The sequence below is a fragment of the Bos taurus genome, unplaced genomic scaffold (genome assembly GCF_002263795.3).
Source record: "Bos taurus isolate L1 Dominette 01449 registration number 42190680 breed Hereford unplaced genomic scaffold, ARS-UCD2.0 Leftover_ScbfJmS_55, whole genome shotgun sequence".
In the NCBI taxonomy this organism is placed as follows: domain Eukaryota; kingdom Metazoa; phylum Chordata; class Mammalia; order Artiodactyla; family Bovidae; genus Bos; species Bos taurus.
In genome coordinates, this window is record NW_020191851.1 from 12,500 (window position 1) to 29,113 (window position 16,614).

At 48.1% G+C, this 16,614-nt stretch overlaps 2 pseudogenes; one reads left to right on the forward strand and one right to left on the reverse strand.

Annotated features, from left to right (window-relative positions):
* Window positions 1-606: 606 nt before the first annotated feature.
* Window positions 607-12,189, reverse strand: LOC112445727 (melatonin receptor type 1B-like; annotated as a pseudogene).
* Window positions 12,190-14,672: 2,483 nt separating this feature from the next.
* On the forward strand, window positions 14,673-15,662 carry LOC112445728 (melatonin receptor type 1B-like; annotated as a pseudogene).
* Window positions 15,663-16,614: the final 952 nt, after the last annotated feature.

Here is a 16,614-nt window from a genome sequence, read left to right on the forward strand (position 1 = left end):
CAGTGTATATGGGGGTGTGTGTGTGATGGGGTGTGTGTGTAATGTGTCTGTAGTGTGATATGAGTGGTGGGCACAGTGTATACAAGGATGTGTGTGTGTGATATGGTGTGTGTGGGTTTGCACACGTGTGCACACATATGTGTAGGGAAGATCCTGGCAGGGTTGGGGTGCAGGACGCTGTCCTCGGAGCGGCACCTGCAGAGCACCCCTCGTCCTGCCCTGCAGAGCTTCTCCTTCCAGCCTCGCTCACAGAGGAGCCCTGGCCTCCTGCAGCCCCTCAGGGGAAGGGGCGAAAGCAGCAGGAAGCCCAACCAGGAGGGCAGCAGTGGGCAGGAGGCTGCCTCTTGCACCCCAGGCCCCTGTGCCTTCTGCTCCTTCCTCGCCCGTGCGGGACCGGGCCCCGGCGCACCCGGACTGTGGGCGGGCTGGGCCAGATGTGCTCGCTGGGACGCGGCCTCCAGGACCTGCAGGGGTCCCTGACTGCCTGACCCCAGCGTGCTGAGGGCTTCTCGTCCACAGGTGAAGGGCCCCCAGCTGCGCACTGTCCTCTGACTGGCTGGCACAGCCCGGGCGGCTGACCTCCCCCGAGGAGTGGATTCTCTCCCATCATTTCCTGAGTGCGTTGCCCGGCTGGGCATCAGGTGGGAGATTATCTGCCTGCACAGGGGCCCGGGCACTATCAGCGGGGGTAGGCTGGCTGCCCGGGCCCTCAGCCTGGCTGCCCTTGGGAAGAGTCTGCAGGCAGCGCCGTGGGTTCCAGAGGGCAGAGATGATCCTCTTGTATTCCCTGCGGAAGTTCTGGTTCAGGAGCCCATAGACGATGGCGTTCAGGCAGCTGTTGAAATAGGCCAGGAAGTAGCTAGAGACGAACAGCCCCTCTGGCACCCGGGGAGCCACTTCTTCGGGGTCAATGGCCACGGCGAGGCCGATGCAGTTCAGCGGCGCCCAGCAGATGGCGAAGATCACAAAGACCACAAACATGCTCAGAAAGCTCCGCACGCGACCAGACCATGGGCGTGGCTTGCTCTCCGCCTTGACCTTCCTGCGGGCACGCAGCACCAGCACCCAGATGTGCAGGTAGCAGAAACACACAACAGCCAGGGCAGCAGGAAGTGCACGAGCACCACGGGCCGCCGTGTATCCGGCGCTGGCCGTCTGCGCGAAGGTGCACGAGTAGACGCGCGGGTCGTACTCCAGGGACCCCACGAAGAAGTTGGGCAGAAGGACCAGCAGGGTGAGCAGCCAGACGAGGCCAACGTAGACGGCGGCGGTGCCGGCGGCGGCAGAGGCGGTGGTAGGTCACGCTGCGGCAGACGTAGCAGTAGCGGTCGACGGCGATGGCGGTGATGTTGAAGACGGAGCCGACCACGCTCAGACCCATCACGAAGGCGCTGGCCTTGCAGTGCACCTCCCCCAGGGCCCAGCCGTCGTGGAAGATGGCCACGAGGCTCAGCGGGTAGGGGTACAAGGCTACGGCCAGGTCAGCGAACGCCAGACTCACCAAGAACAGGTTACCTGGAGCAAGAAACGGGCAGAGAGAGTCAGGCTGAGACCGTGTGGAGGGACTCTCCCAGGACACCGATGTGCCACTGTCACCGTGCATCTGGGGGGCCCCTGCAGAGGCTGCAGTGACCACCTCAGGGGTCCAAAGCACCTGGCTGATGGAAAGGACCCAAAAGGCACAGCAATCAGAAAAGCCAGGTCTGATCCCAAGGGGGTTTGGGAAAAGGGGGCTCAGAGCCACTCAGTTGGGAGTGCCCTCAAGTCAGACCCTCAGGTAAAGCAGATTCTACACCTGTAGCTACAAACAGACCTACAAGGTAGAGAAAGTCCTCCGTGTCCAGACACACATTGTCACCCCACCTCAGAGAAGACTCCTGGGGAAGCTGTAAGACCCACAAGCAGGCTTCTTAAAATGCCTGTTTTAGCCTCAGATGCTTGAGGTCACCTCACTCAGAAACGACTGAAAAGACATTTGTTAGTTCCCTGGGAGTTCCCAGGACCCAACTGTTCCTGAGTCAAGAGCTAAGTTTAGGATCTGAGGGAAAAGTGTTAGTCACTCGGTTGTGTCCGACTCTCTGCGACCCCACGGACTAGTAGCCTTCCAGGCTCCTCCGTCCATGGAATTCTCCAGGCAAGGATACTGGAGTGGGTTTGCCAAGCCTGGATCCAGGGGATTTTCCTGACCCAGGAATCACACCCAGGTCTCCTGCATTACAGGCAGACTCTTTACCATCTGAGCCACCAGAGAAGGGTCTGAAGGAAACAGGGTGTAACTGAATAGAAAGGAGCTCATTTGGACATTTTGGAAGTGCTTTCCAAGCAGTGAGCTTCCCTGTCTCTTGCAACTTTCAAATACAGGTTGGATGGTGGAGGAGAACCCTGTCTTAGGGTAAACTGTGAGATTCCTTCCTATTCTACTGTCTCAGGAATCTGTTTAGTTAGTGGGAGAAAATCCCCCTCAAATTATTTCATGCTGGTACTACAGGCAAGAAATGCACATCTCAGGACCTGCCTGGGATGTGGGGGAATCTCCTGCTTTTTCATTTCTCAGTCTTGTTCTCTATCTCCACTGGTAGATTTCAGCTTCTGATTCCACTGTGGCATATATGCATGCTAAGTCGCCCCAGTCGTGTCTGACTCTGTGTGACCCCATGGACTGTATCCCACCAGGCTCCTTTGTCCATGGGATTCTCCAGGCAAGAATTCTGGAATGGGTTGCATGCCCTCCCCAGGGGATCTTCCTGACTCGGGGATTGAACCAGTGGTCTCATGTCTGCTGCACTGGCAGGCAGGTTCTTTACATCTAGCAGTGCTTGAGAAGCCCTTCTGACTCTACTACTTAGACCTTACTTGGTCTCAGAGAGTGAGGGGTTACCTCTTTCAAATTTGCTGTCAGATGACTCAGGAATCATTATAGTTGATTTATAATATTGTATTAGTTTCAGGCGTACAACATAGTGATTCAGGATTTTTATAGATTATACTCCATTTAAGGCTATTATACAGTATTGTCTGTATTCCCTGTGCAATTCTTACAGTTTATTTTGCACCTAGTATTTTTCTCTCTGAATCCTTTATTGCTATGCTGCCCTTCCCCATACCCTCACCCCACAGATAACCACGAGTTTGTCTCTGTGCGACCCTGCTTCTTTTTTGTTATAGTCACGATTTGTTCTATTTTTTAGATTCCACATAGAAATGGAAACACGCAGTGCTCATTCTCTGTCTGACTTATTCTACCAAGTAGAATGGCATCCAGTTCCATCCAAGTGGTTGCACGTGGCAAAATTTCACTCATTGTTATGGCTGAGTAATATTCCATCATGTATGTGTATACACCACATCTTCTTTATCCAGTCATCTGTTGATTGCCTCCATACCTTGATAAACTGTAAATAATGCTGCTATGAACACTGGGGTGCATATGTATTTTTTTTGAATTAGTATTTTCTTTTTCTTTCAGACATATAACCAGCAGTGGAATTGATGGATCATATGGACAGTCTATTGAATGTGAGAAAATATTTGCAAATGGTAATGTCTGATAAGGGGTTTAATATCCAAAATGCAAATAGCTCATAAACTCAATATCAAAAAAACCAAATAACCTGATCAAAAAATGAGCAGAAGACCTATATAGATGTTTTTTCAAGGAAGACACACAGATGGCCAACAGGCTTATGAAAGATGCTCAGCATCACTATAATCAGAGAAATGCAGATCAAAACCACAGGAAGATAGCACCTGACACTGATCAGAATGGCTATGACCAAAAAGAACACAAATAACAAATGTTGGTGAGGATGTAGCGAAAAGGGAACAGAACCTTAAAACACTGTAGGTGGGAATGTAAACTGACGCCGCACTGTGGAACACAGTAATAGAGAGTCCTCAAAAAAAAAAAAAATTAACTGTTTTGACATTTTGACATTTGGAAGTGGGTGCTGAAGTTGAAGTGACCTGGGGTAATCTCAGTGCTGTCACTTTTTAACTTGACCAAGTCCCTGAACTTCTTTTCTCTGTGATGATTGCTTTGTCGGTTCTGTTCTTTATTTTTGGAGCCCTCTTTCCCCCTCCTCAGACACACGTGGCAATGGCCTATTTTGTGACAAAAATCCTTCTTTCCACCATGGGGATGCTGGCCCTCCGCAGGGCCCACAGCCTCCTGGCGGGGTGGCAAAGGAGCTTCCTGCCCTTGCAAGCACGGGCAGACAAAGGCAGGGGGCGGCTGGGAGCAGGTGCGGCTCAGCCCGCTGTTTCTCAGGAAGCAAGTCAAGCTCTGCGGTGGTTAACGTGGCCCAGCCTGGAATAACGCCCCAGAGGCGGCAAACAGCTTGTAAGCAGTAGGTAGAACACATTCGGCTCCACGTGGAAAGTGATTCAATTACTCTTCCCCATTACTCTGGCCGTTCCTAAAAGGCTGAAATCAACCAGTTTCCTGCTGCAGATCCATCTGCCCAGATGTCCTATCGTCTCCAGACTATTCCAAATTAGAGGAATAAAATTCTTGCCGTGTTTCCATCTCTAAGAAGCCAGGCCCTGTCTAGATGAGAGTCAAGGGGAGGCTGAGTTCTCCAGACCCATTTTCTACAGACATTGGTGAGAAATTGAGCAGGACAGGCAGTGCTGCTCATCACCCGGGCACAGGCCTCTAACGAGCATTTATCTCACAAGCCTTGGCGTTACTTATTTCCATCGCCTCCATCAAGACAGGGCATGTTAGTGGAGACAGACCTTCACAACAGGGTTTTGTATTAATATGGGTGGAAATCCTTGCCATTATTCATACACAAAGCACATCCCTCCACATACACAGCCACACGGTCCCCTCCCTCTCGGCCTACTTTCCCTTTTTCAGGAAATCTAGTCCTCAGTGGGGGATGTGTTAATCTGGAAGAGAGCCAGCAGATGTTGAGCTATCTGGTCTTCATCAGAATTCTGCATCCCTCTTTCCTGTGCCCACTCTATTTTCTAAGAAGAATGTGTTGGTTTTAAATTGTATCTGCTCTTTTGAGCTAAAAGTAGCAATGCAGAAATAGATAGTTCATGGACTCATTTGCTCAACAAATACTGCCTGAGTATTTACTGGGGTACGGCTCTGACTGTGGGCTTCCCTGGTGGCTCAGCCAGATGCTCTGACTATGCTGGGGCTGAGGGTAGTGTGGTAAGCAAGAACGATGCATCTTCTCTTACAGACCCTCAGGGTCTCAATACAGGGGACAATGAAATGAAAGTGAGATGTGAAGGTGATCTAGTGGTTAACCATGCAGAGCGGCCCAGGTTTGATCCTAGTCAGGGAACTAGATCTTGCATACTGTAAATGTAAAAAATCCTGCATGCAGCAACTAATGAACCCACAAGCCTCAACAAAGACAAGGAGATCAGGCATGCTGCAACTAAGACCCAGTGGAGCCACGTATATTAATGAAATACAGTTTTTAGTGAGATGCTGTGAGTGTTATGATGGGGAGTTAACACTATCCTCTCTGTAATCCTTTCCAACAAGGTTAAACTTCCATGCTTGAGGTCTTCCTCCATCTTCCACTTACTCAAAAAACGTGTGCTCTGTCCACTGAGCACCTATCATGCTTGGGTAGGGCACAGTGATGGCTGAAAGACATGCCCCTGCCACTGAGATGCCCACAGTGCTGTTGGGGAAAGAGACACAGAAACTGCCTTTTCGTGTAGGGAGAGCTGGGTGGGAGACCAGCATGAGGGGGTGAGAACACTGGCAAGAGTCGAGTTATCCTGCGGCTGAGGCAGTGGGTGGTGGGTGGGGATGAGGCTGATCAAGCACGACCAGCCAAGGGATCAGCCACAAATCACAAAGGCCCTTCTTCTGGGCCTGCCTCCATCCCAGGATGGCTATTTACCTCAAATGGGATCTTGCATGGGAAAGGATTTAAGAAATAATAATAATCTTCAAACAAATGTGAGGTATTCTTATTAGTTATATTCAGGGATAGGCATTTGAAACAACTGAACAGGTAATTTATTAAAAATGTGACTACTTCAAAATACTAAAACAATGTCCTTTCATATTAACATAAGCTCCTAATTAGGCTTCCCTGGTGGCTCAGTGTTGCAGAATCTGCCTAGCAGTGCAGGCCGCCCAGGTTCGATCCCTGGGCTGGGAAGATTCCCTCAAAGAGGGCATGGCAACCCACTCTAGTATTCTTGCCTGGGAAAATCCCATGGACAGAGGAGCCTGCAGGCTACAGTCCATGGGGTCGAAAAAAAAGTCAGACACAACTTAGAGACTGAACAACAAAGAGATTTCCTAATTAATCCCCAGATTCTTTGAGGGTGGATATTGTTTTCTTCCCAAATCACAATATTTATGAAAACCCTGGATCGTGTGGGTAAATCATACAAGGCTCAGTTGAAATCTAACATAATTTTAACTTACACTTAGCAAGCAAATAGCGTATGCAAAAATAAGATGGAGATGTTTTAACCACTTAAAAGAATATATTTAAGAGCACAAGCATCAACTTAAATAAGTAACTAAAATGCTTATTGCTTTGCTGTGCTCAGTGGCACAGTCGTGTCTGACTCTTTGTGACCCCATGGACTGTAGCCCACCAGCCTCCTCTGTCCATATAATTCTCCAGGCAAGAATACTGGAGTGGGTTGCCATTTCCTTCTTCAGGGATCTTCCTAACCCAGGGATCAGGATCAAACCTGTGTCTCCTGCTTTGCAGGTGGATTCTTTACCCCTCGGCCAGCTGGGAAGCTCTATAAGATGCTTACCACAAAATCTTATACCATAACCATCAAAGCATTGCTTGAAAACTCTTATGGAAGCATTTTATTACTTTAATTACACTTAGTTATAACAAAAAGGCTTCCCTGGTGGCTCGGATGGTAAAGAATCTGTCTACAATGTAGGAGACCTGGGTTCAACCCCTGAGTCAGGAAGATCCCCTGGAGAAGGAATGGCAACCCACTTCAGTCTTCTTGCCTGGAGAATCCCATGGACAGGGAGTCTGGTGGGCTACAGTCCATGGGGTCACAAAGAGTCGGATGTGACTGAGCCACTAACACACATAACAACAAGAAAACAGTTGGTAATAGCACCTTAATGTTTATAATATGCATTCACACTAACTGACTCAATTGTTTTTCACAGGAATCCTTTAAGGCTGATTTTATGATGGATCAGCTGATTCCATTTTACAGATCAAGACATTAGCACCCAGAATATGTGAACAGAGAAAGAGGGAGGGAAAAAAAAAACAAGAAAAGAAACAAGAGGAAATCAGGAAAAAGAAATGTCAAAGGGATTGAGGGTGTAGAGTTTTTGGTCATCACAAGAGTGAGAAAGTGCCCTCTAGGCTGCCAGCTAGGAGACCAGCAGGGATGTGAGCAAGGGCGAGCCCGGTGAGTGCTGGAGGACACACTTCTGCACTGGAGGCCACCCTCCTAATCTGCTTTGCTTCAAGAGAAGGAGGGAAATGAACTGGTGCTTGGAAAGGGCTATCCTCTGATAAGAGAGACTGTGGAAGATTTTTTTCTTCTTCTCTTTTAAGTGAGAGAGGCTTCTACTGACACATAATAAGCACATAGCAGTCTTTTTTCTTAATTTACAATGATGTGCTCATTTGCAACGTTGTGTTGACTTCTGCTGTACAGCAAAGTGATTCAGTTATATACATGTATACACTACTTTTCTTATACTCCTTTTCATTATGGTTAATTGTACGACATTTGAACATAAGTTTCTCTGTGTTACACAGGAAGGACTTGTTGTTTATCCATTCTATATATAATAGTTTGCATCTGCTAAGCTACATATAACAATCTTAGCTATTACCTATTATTGGGATTTTATATTATTATCACCTGCATTATATCTCTTATATTATTATAATTACATAAAATTATGACACCTGATATTATTATTACAAAAACAAGAAAGAGGCTCATAATGTTGGACTAGGCTCCCTGGGAGATAAGATGTAAGAATTCCTATAGGATGAGAAAGGTGAATTAGGACACTGCTCCTGAAGTGTAAACTCCCTCAGATTCAGGACTTAACACTCTTAAGTTTTCCTCTTTCAGCCTTCAGTATCCCTGAGTGTGAACATTTTCATGTTTGACTGCCTTTTTTTCCTCCCCACAAGGTTCAGAGTCTGTATTTAGCATGATATGCTGCAAAACTCAGAAAACTGATGACCCATTAGGTCTTACAGTTTAAGATACTGAAGGCTGAAAGAGGAAAACTTAAGAGTGTTAAGTCCTGAATCTGAGGGAGTTTACACTTCAGGAGCAGTGTCCTAACTTCACCTTTCTCATCCTATAGGAATTCTTACATCTTATCTCCCAGGGAGCCTAGTCCAACATTATGAGCCTCTTTCTTGTTCTTTGTAATAATAATATCAGGTTGTCATAATTTTATGTAATTATAATAATATAAGACTGATATAATGCAGGTGATAATATAAAAATCCCAATAATAGGTAATAGCTAAGATTGTTATATGTAGGCTTAGCAGATGCAAACTATTATATATAGAATGGATAAACAACAAGTCCTTCCTGTGTAACACAGAGAACTATGTTCAATGTCGTACAATTAAACCATAATGAAAAGGAGTATAAGAAAAGTAGTGTATACATGTATATAACTGAATCACTTTGCTGTACAGCAGAAGTCAACACAACGTTGCAAATGAGCACATCATTGTAAATTAAGAAAAAAAGACTGCTATGTGCTTATTATGTGTCAGGTAGAAGCCTCTCTCACTTAAAAGAGAAGAAGAAAAAAATCTTCCACAGTCTCTCTATCAGAGGATAGCCCTTTCCAAGCACCAGTTCATTTCCCTCCTTCTCTTGAAGGCAAAGCAGATTAGGAGGGTGGCCTCCAGTGCAGAAGTGTGTCCTCCAGCACTCACCGGGCTCGCCCTTGCTCACATCCCTGCTGGTCTCCTAGCTGGCAGCCTAGAGGGCACTTTCTCACTCTTGTGATGACCAAAAACTCTACACCCTCAATCCCTTTGACATTTCTTTTTCCTGATTTCCTCTTGTTTCTTTTCTTGTTTTTTTTTTTTTTCCTCCCCTCTTTCTCTGTTCACATATTCTGGGTGCTAATGTCTTGATCTGTAAAATGGAATCAGCTGATCCATCATAAAATCAGCCTTAAAGGATTCCTGTGAAAAACAATTGAGTCAGTTAGTGTGAATGCATATTATAAACATTAAGGTGCTATACCAACTGTTTTCTTGTTGTTATGTGTGTTAGTGGCTCAGTCACATCCGACTCTTTGTGACCCCATGGACTGTAGCCCACCAGACTCCCCTGTCCATGGGATTCTCCAGGCAAGAAGACTGAAGTGGGTTGCCATTCCCTTCTCCAGGGGATCTTCCTGACTCAGGGGTTGAACCCAGGTCTCCTACATTGTAGACAGATTCTTTACCATCCGAGCCACCAGGGAAGCCTTTTTGTTATAACTAAGTGTAATTAAAGTAATAAAATGCTTCCATAAGAGTTTTCAAGCAATGCTTTGATGGTTATGGTATAAGATTTTGTGGTAAGCATCTTATAGAGCTTCCCAGCTGGCCGAGGGGTAAAGAATCCACCTGCAAAGCAGGAGACACAGGTTTGATCCTGATCCCTGGGTTAGGAAGATCCCCTGAAGAAGGAAATGGCAACCCACTCCAGTATTCTTGCCTGGAGAATTATATGGACAGAGGAGGCTGGTGGGCTACAGTCCATGGGGTCACAAAGAGTCAGACACGACTGTGCCACTGAGCACAGCAAAGCAATAAGCATTTTAGTTACTTATTTAAGTTGATGCTTGTGCTCTTAAATATATTCTTTTAAGTGGTTAAAACATCTCCATCTTATTTTTGCATACGCTATTTGCTTGCTAAGTGTAAGTTAAAATTATGTTAGATTTCAACTGAGCCTTGTATGATTTACCCACACGATCCAGGGTTTTCATAAATATTGTGATTTGGGAAGAAAACAATATCCACCCTCAAAGAATCTGGGGATTAATTAGGAAATCTCTTTGTTGTTCAGTCTCTAAGTTGTGTCTGACTTTTTTTTCGACCCCATGGACTGTAGCCTGCCAGGCTCCTCTGTCCATGGGATTTTCCCAGGCAAGAATACTAGAGTGGGTTGCCATGCCCTCTTTGAGGGAATCTTCCCAGCCCAGGGATCGAACCTGGGCGGCCTGCACTGCTAGGCAGATTCTGCAACACTGAGCCACCAGGGAAGCCTAATTAGGAGCTTATGTTAATATGAAAGGACATTGTTTTAGTATTTTTGAAGTAGTCACATTTTTAATAAATTACCTGTTCAGTTGTTTCAAATGCCTATCCCTGAATATAACTAATAAGAATACCTCACATTTGTTTGAAGATTATTATTATTTCTTAAATCCTTTCCCATGCAAGATCCCATTTGAGGTAAATAGCCATCCTGGGATGGAGGCAGGCCCAGAAGAAGGGCCTTTGTGATTTGTGGCTGATCCCTTGGCTGGTCGTGCTTGATCAGCCTCATCCCCACCCACCACCCACTGCCCTCAGCCGCAGGATAACTCGACTCTTGCCCAGTGTTCTCACCCCCTCATGCTGGTCTCCCACCCAGCTCTCCCTACACGAAAAGGCAGTTTCTGTGTCTCTTTCCCCAACAGCACTGTGGGCATCTCAGTGGCAGGGGCATGTCTTTCAGCCATCACTGTGCCCTACCCAAGCATGATAGGTGCTCAGTGGACAGAGCACACGTTTTTGAGTAAGTGGAAGATGGAGGAAGACCTCAAGGCATGGGAAGTTTAACCTTGTTGGAAAGGATTACAGAGAGGATAGTGTTAACTTCCCCATCATAACACTCACAGCATCTCACTAAAAACTGTATTTCATTAATATACGTGGCTCCACTGGGTCTTAGTTGCAGCATGCCTGATCTCCTTGTCTTTGTTGAGGCTTGTGGGTTCATTAGTTGCTGCATGCAGGATTTTTTACATTTACAGTATGCAAGATCTAGTTCCCTGACTAGGATCAAACCTGGCCGCTCTGCATGGTAACCACTAGATCACCTTCACATCTCACTTTCATTTCATTGTCCCCTGTATGAGACCCTGAGGTCTGTAAGAGAAGATGCATCGTTCTTGCTTACCACACTACCCTCAGCCCCAGCATAGTCAGAGCATCTGGCTGAGCCACCAGGGAAGCCCACAGTCAGAGCCGGTACCCAGTAAATACTCAGCAGTATTTGTTGAGCAAATGAGTCCATGACTATCTATTTCTGCATTGCTACTTTTAGCTCAAAGAGCAGATACAATTTAAAACCAACACATTCTTCTTAGAAAATAGAGTGGGCACAGGAAAGAGGGATGCAGAATTCTGATGAAGACCAGATAGCTCAACATCTGCTGGCTCTCTTCCAGATTAACACATCCCCACTGAGGACTAGATTTCCTGAAAAAGGGAAAGTAGGCCGAGAGGGAGGGGACCGTGGTGGCTGTGTATGTGGAGGGATGTGCTTTGTGTATGAATAATGGCAGGATTTCCACCCATATTAATACAAAACCCTGTTGTGAAGGTCTGTCTCCACTAACATGCCCTGTCTGATGGAGGCCGATGGAAATAAGTAACGCCAAGGCTTGTGAGATAAATGCTCGTTAGAGGCCTGTGCCCGGGTGATGAGCAGCACTGCCTGTCCTGCTCAATTTCTCACCTGTCTGTAGAAAATGGGTCTGGAGAACTCAGCCTCCCCTTGACTCTCATCTAGACAGGGCCTGGCTTCTTAGAGATGGGAAACACGGCAAGAATTTTATTCCTCTAATTTGGAATAGTCTGGAGACGATAGGACATCTGGGCAGATGGATCTGCAGCAGGAACTGGTTGATTTCAGCCTTTTAGGAACGGCCAGAGTAATGGGGAAGAGTAATTGAATCACTTTCCACGTGGAGCCGAATGTGTTCTACCTACTGCTTACAAGCTGTTTGCCGCCTCTGGGGCGTTATTCCAGGCTGGGCCACGTTAACACCGCAGAGCTTGACTTGCTTCCTGAGAAACAGCGGGCTGAGCCGCACCTGCTCCCAGCCGCCCCTGCCTTTGTCTGCCCGTGCTTGCAAGGGCAGGAAGCTCCTTTGCCACCCCGCCAGGAGGCTGTGGGCCCTGCGGAGGCCAGCATCCCCATGGTGGAAAGAAGGGATTTTTGTCACAGAAATAGCCATGCCACGTGTGTCTGAGGAGGGGGAAAGAGGGCTCCAAAAATAAAGAACAGAACCGACAAAGCAATCATCACAGAGAAAAGAAGTTCAGGGACTTGGTCAAGTTAAAAAGTGACAGCACTGAGATTACCCCAGGTCACTTCAACTTCAGCACCCACTTCCAAATGTCAAAATGTCAAAACAGTTAATTTTTTTTTTTTTGAGGACTCTCTATACTGTGTTCCACAGTGGCGGCGTCAGTTTACATTCCCACCTACAGTGTTTTAAGGTTCTGTTCCCTTTTCGCTACATCCTCACCAACATTTGTTATTTGTGTTCTTTTTGGTCATAGCCATTCTGATCAGTGTCAGGTGCTATCTTCCTGTGGTTTTGATCTGCATTTCTCTGATTATTAGTGATGCTGAGCATCTTTTCATAAGCCTGTTGGCCATCTGTGTGTCTTCCTTGAAAAAACATCTATATAGGTCTTCTGCTCATTTTTTGATCAGGTTATTTGGTTTTTTTGATATTGAGTTTATGAGCTATTTGCATTTTGGATATTAACCCCTTATCAGACATACCATTTGCAAATATTTTCTCACATTCAATAGACTGTCCATATGATCCATCAATTCCACTGCTGGTTATATGTCTGAAAGAAAAAGAAAATACTAATTCAAAAAAATACATATGCACCCCAGTGTTCATAGCAGCATTATTTACAGTTATCAAGGTATGGAGGCAATCAACAGATGACTGGATAAAGAAGATGTGGTGTATACACATACATGATGGAATATTACTCAGCCATAACAATGAGTGAAATTTTGCCACGTGCAACCACTTGGATGGAACTGGATGCCATTCTACTTGGTAGAATAAGTCAGACAGAGAATGAGCACTGCGTGTTTCCATTTCTATGTGGAATCTAAAAATAGAACAAATCGTGACTATAACAAAAAAGAAGCAGGGTCGCACAGAGACAAACTCGTGGTTATCGTGGGGTGAGGGTATGGGGGAAGGGCAGCATAGCAATAAAGGATTCAGAGAGAAAAATACTAGGTGCAAAATAAACTGTAAGAATTGCACAGGGAATACAGACAATACTGTATAATAGCCTTAAATGGAGTATAATCTATAAAAATCCTGAATCACTATGTTGTACGCCTGAAACTAATACAATATTATAAATCAACTATAATGATTCCTGAGTCATCTGACAGCAAATTTGAAAGAGGTAACCCCTCACTCTCTGAGACCAAGTAAGGTCTAAGTAGTAGAGTCAGAAGGGCTTCTCAAGCACTGCTAGATGTAAAGAACCTGCCTGCCAGTGCAGCAGACATGAGACACTGGTTCAATCCCCGAGTCAGGAAGATCCCCTGGGGAGGGCATGCAACCCATTCCAGAATTCTTGCCTGGAGAATCCCATGGACAAAGGAGCCTGGTGGGATACAGTCCATGGGGTCACACAGAGTCAGACACGACTGGGGCGACTTAGCATGCATATATGCACAGTGGAATCAGAAGCTGAAATCTACCAGTGGAGATAGAGAACAAGACTGAGAAATGAAAAAGCAGGAGATTCCCCCACATCCCAGGCAGGTCCTGAGATGTGCATTTCTTGCCTGTAGTACCAGCATGAAATAATTTGAGGGGGATTTTCTCCCACTAACTAAACAGATTCCTGAGACAGTAGAATAGGAAGGAATCTCACAGTTTACCCTAAGACAGGGTTCTCCTCCACCATCCAACCTGTATTTGAAAGTTGCAAGAGACAGGGAAGCTCACTGCTTGGAAAGCACTTCCAAAATGTCCAAATGAGCTCCTTTCTATTCAGTTACACCCTGTTTCCTTCAGACCCTTCTCTGGTGGCTCAGATGGTAAAGAGTCTGCCTGTAATGCAGGAGACCTGGGTGTGATTCCTGGGTCAGGAAAATCCCCTGGATCCAGGCTTGGCAACCCACTCCAGTATCCTTGCCTGGAGAATTCCATGGACGGAGGAGCCTGGAAGGCTACTAGTCCGTGGGGTCGCAGAGAGTCGGACACAACCGAGTGACTAACACTTTTCCCTCAGATCCTAACTTAGCTCTTGACTCAGGAACAGTTGGGTCCTGGGAACTCCCAGGGAACTAACAAATGTCTTTTCAGTCGTTTCTGAGTGAGGTGACCTCAAGCATCTGAGGCTAAAACAGGCATTTTAAGAAGCCTGCTTGTGGGTCTTACAGCTTCCCAGGAGTCTTCTCTGAGGTGGGGTGACAATGTGTGTCTGGACACGGAGGACTTTCTCTACCTTGTAGGTCTGTTTGTAGCTACAGGTGTAGAATCTGCTTTACCTGAGGGTCTGACTTGAGGGCACTCCCAACTGAGTGGCTCTGAGCCCCCTTTTCCCAAACCCCCTTGGGATCAGACCTGGCTTTTCTGATTGCTGTGCCTTTTGGGTCCTTTCCATCAGCCAGGTGCTTTGGACCCCTGAGGTGGTCACTGCAGCCTCTGCAGGGGCCCCCCAGATGCACGGTGACAGTGGCACATCGGTGTCCTGGGAGAGTCCCTCCACACGGTCTCAGCCTGACTCTCTCTGCCCGTTTCTTGCTCCAGGTAACCTGTTCTTGGTGAGTCTGGCGTTCGCTGACCTGGCCGTAGCCTTGTACCCCTACCCGCTGAGCCTCGTGGCCATCTTCCACGACGGCTGGGCCCTGGGGGAGGTGCACTGCAAGGCCAGCGCCTTCGTGATGGGTCTGAGCGTGGTCGGCTCCGTCTTCAACATCACCGCCATCGCCGTCGACCGCTACTGCTACGTCTGCCGCAGCGTGACCTACCACCGCCTCTGCCGCCGCCGGCACGCCGCCGTCTACGTTGGCCTCGGCTGGCTGCTCACCCTGCTGGTCCTTCTGCCCAACTTCTTCGTGGGGTCCCTGGAGTACGACCCGCGCGTCTACTCGTGCACCTTCGCGCAGACGGCCAGCGCCGGATACACGGCGGCCGTGGTGCCGTGCACTTCCTGCTGCCCGTGGCTGTTGTGTGTTTCTGCTACCTGCACATCTGGGTGCTGGTGCTGCGTGCCCGCAGGAAGGTCAAGGCGGAGAGCAAGCCACGCCCATGGTCTGGTCGCGTGCGGAGCTTTCTGAGCATGTTTGTGGTCTTTGTGATCTTCGCCATCTGCTGGCGCCGCTGAACTGCATCGGCCTCGCCGTGGCCATTGACCCCGAGAAGTGGCTCCCCGGGTGCCAGAGGGGCTGTTCGTCTCTAGCTACTTCCTGGCCTATTTCAACAGCTGCCTGAACGCCATCGTCTATGGGCTCCTGAACCAGAACTTCCGCAGGGAATACAAGAGGATCATCTCTGCCTCTGGAACCCACGGCGCTGCCTGCAGAACTCTTCCAAGGGCAGCCAGGCTGAGGCCCGGGCAGCCAGCCTACCCCGCTGATAGTGCCCGGGCCCCTGTGCAGGCAGATAATCTCCCACCTGATGCCCAGCCGGGCAACGCACTCAGGAAATGATGGGAGAGAATCCACTCCTCGGGGGAGGTCAGCCGCCCGGGCTGTGCCAGCCAGTCAGAGGACAGTGCGCAGCTGGGGGCCCTTCACCTGTGGACGAGAAGCCCCTCAGCACGCTGGGGTCAGGCAGTCAGGGACCCCTGCAGGTCCTGGAGGCCGCGTCCCAGCGAGCACATCGGCCCAGCCCGCCCACAGTCCGGGTGCGCCGGGCCCGTCCCGCACGGGCGAGGAAGGAGCAGAAGGCACAGGGGCCTGGGGTGCAAGAGGCAGCCTCCTGCCCACTGCTGCCCTCCTGGTTGGGCTTCCTGCTGCTTTCGCCCCTTCCCCTGAGGGGCTGCAGGAGGCCAGGGCTCCTCTGTGAGCGAGGCTGGAAGGAGAAGCTCTGCAGGGCAGGACGAGGGGTGCTCTGCAGGTGCCGCTCCGAGGACAGCGTCCTGCACCCCAACCCTGCCAGGATCTTCCCTACACATATGTGTGCACACGTGGCAAACCCACACACACCATATCACACACACACATCCTTGTATACACTGTGCCACCACTCATATCACACTACAGACACATTACACACACACCCCATCACACACACACCCCCATATACACTGTACACCCCACTCACCACACTACAGACATACTACACACACACACAGAGCCCTATATACCTGTATACACCACTCACAGCACACTAAAGACATACACACACACACACCCTATATACACTGTGCACACCACTCACACCACACACATACTACAGACACGCAAGCCCTATATACACTGTTATACCACTCACTTCAAACAACAGATATACCACACGCACAGCCCTATATAACTGTATACACCACTCATACCACACTATAGACACACTACACACCACATCACAAAGACACCCCTATATACACTGTACACCCCACTCACACCACACTACAGACATACCACACATACACATCCTATATAC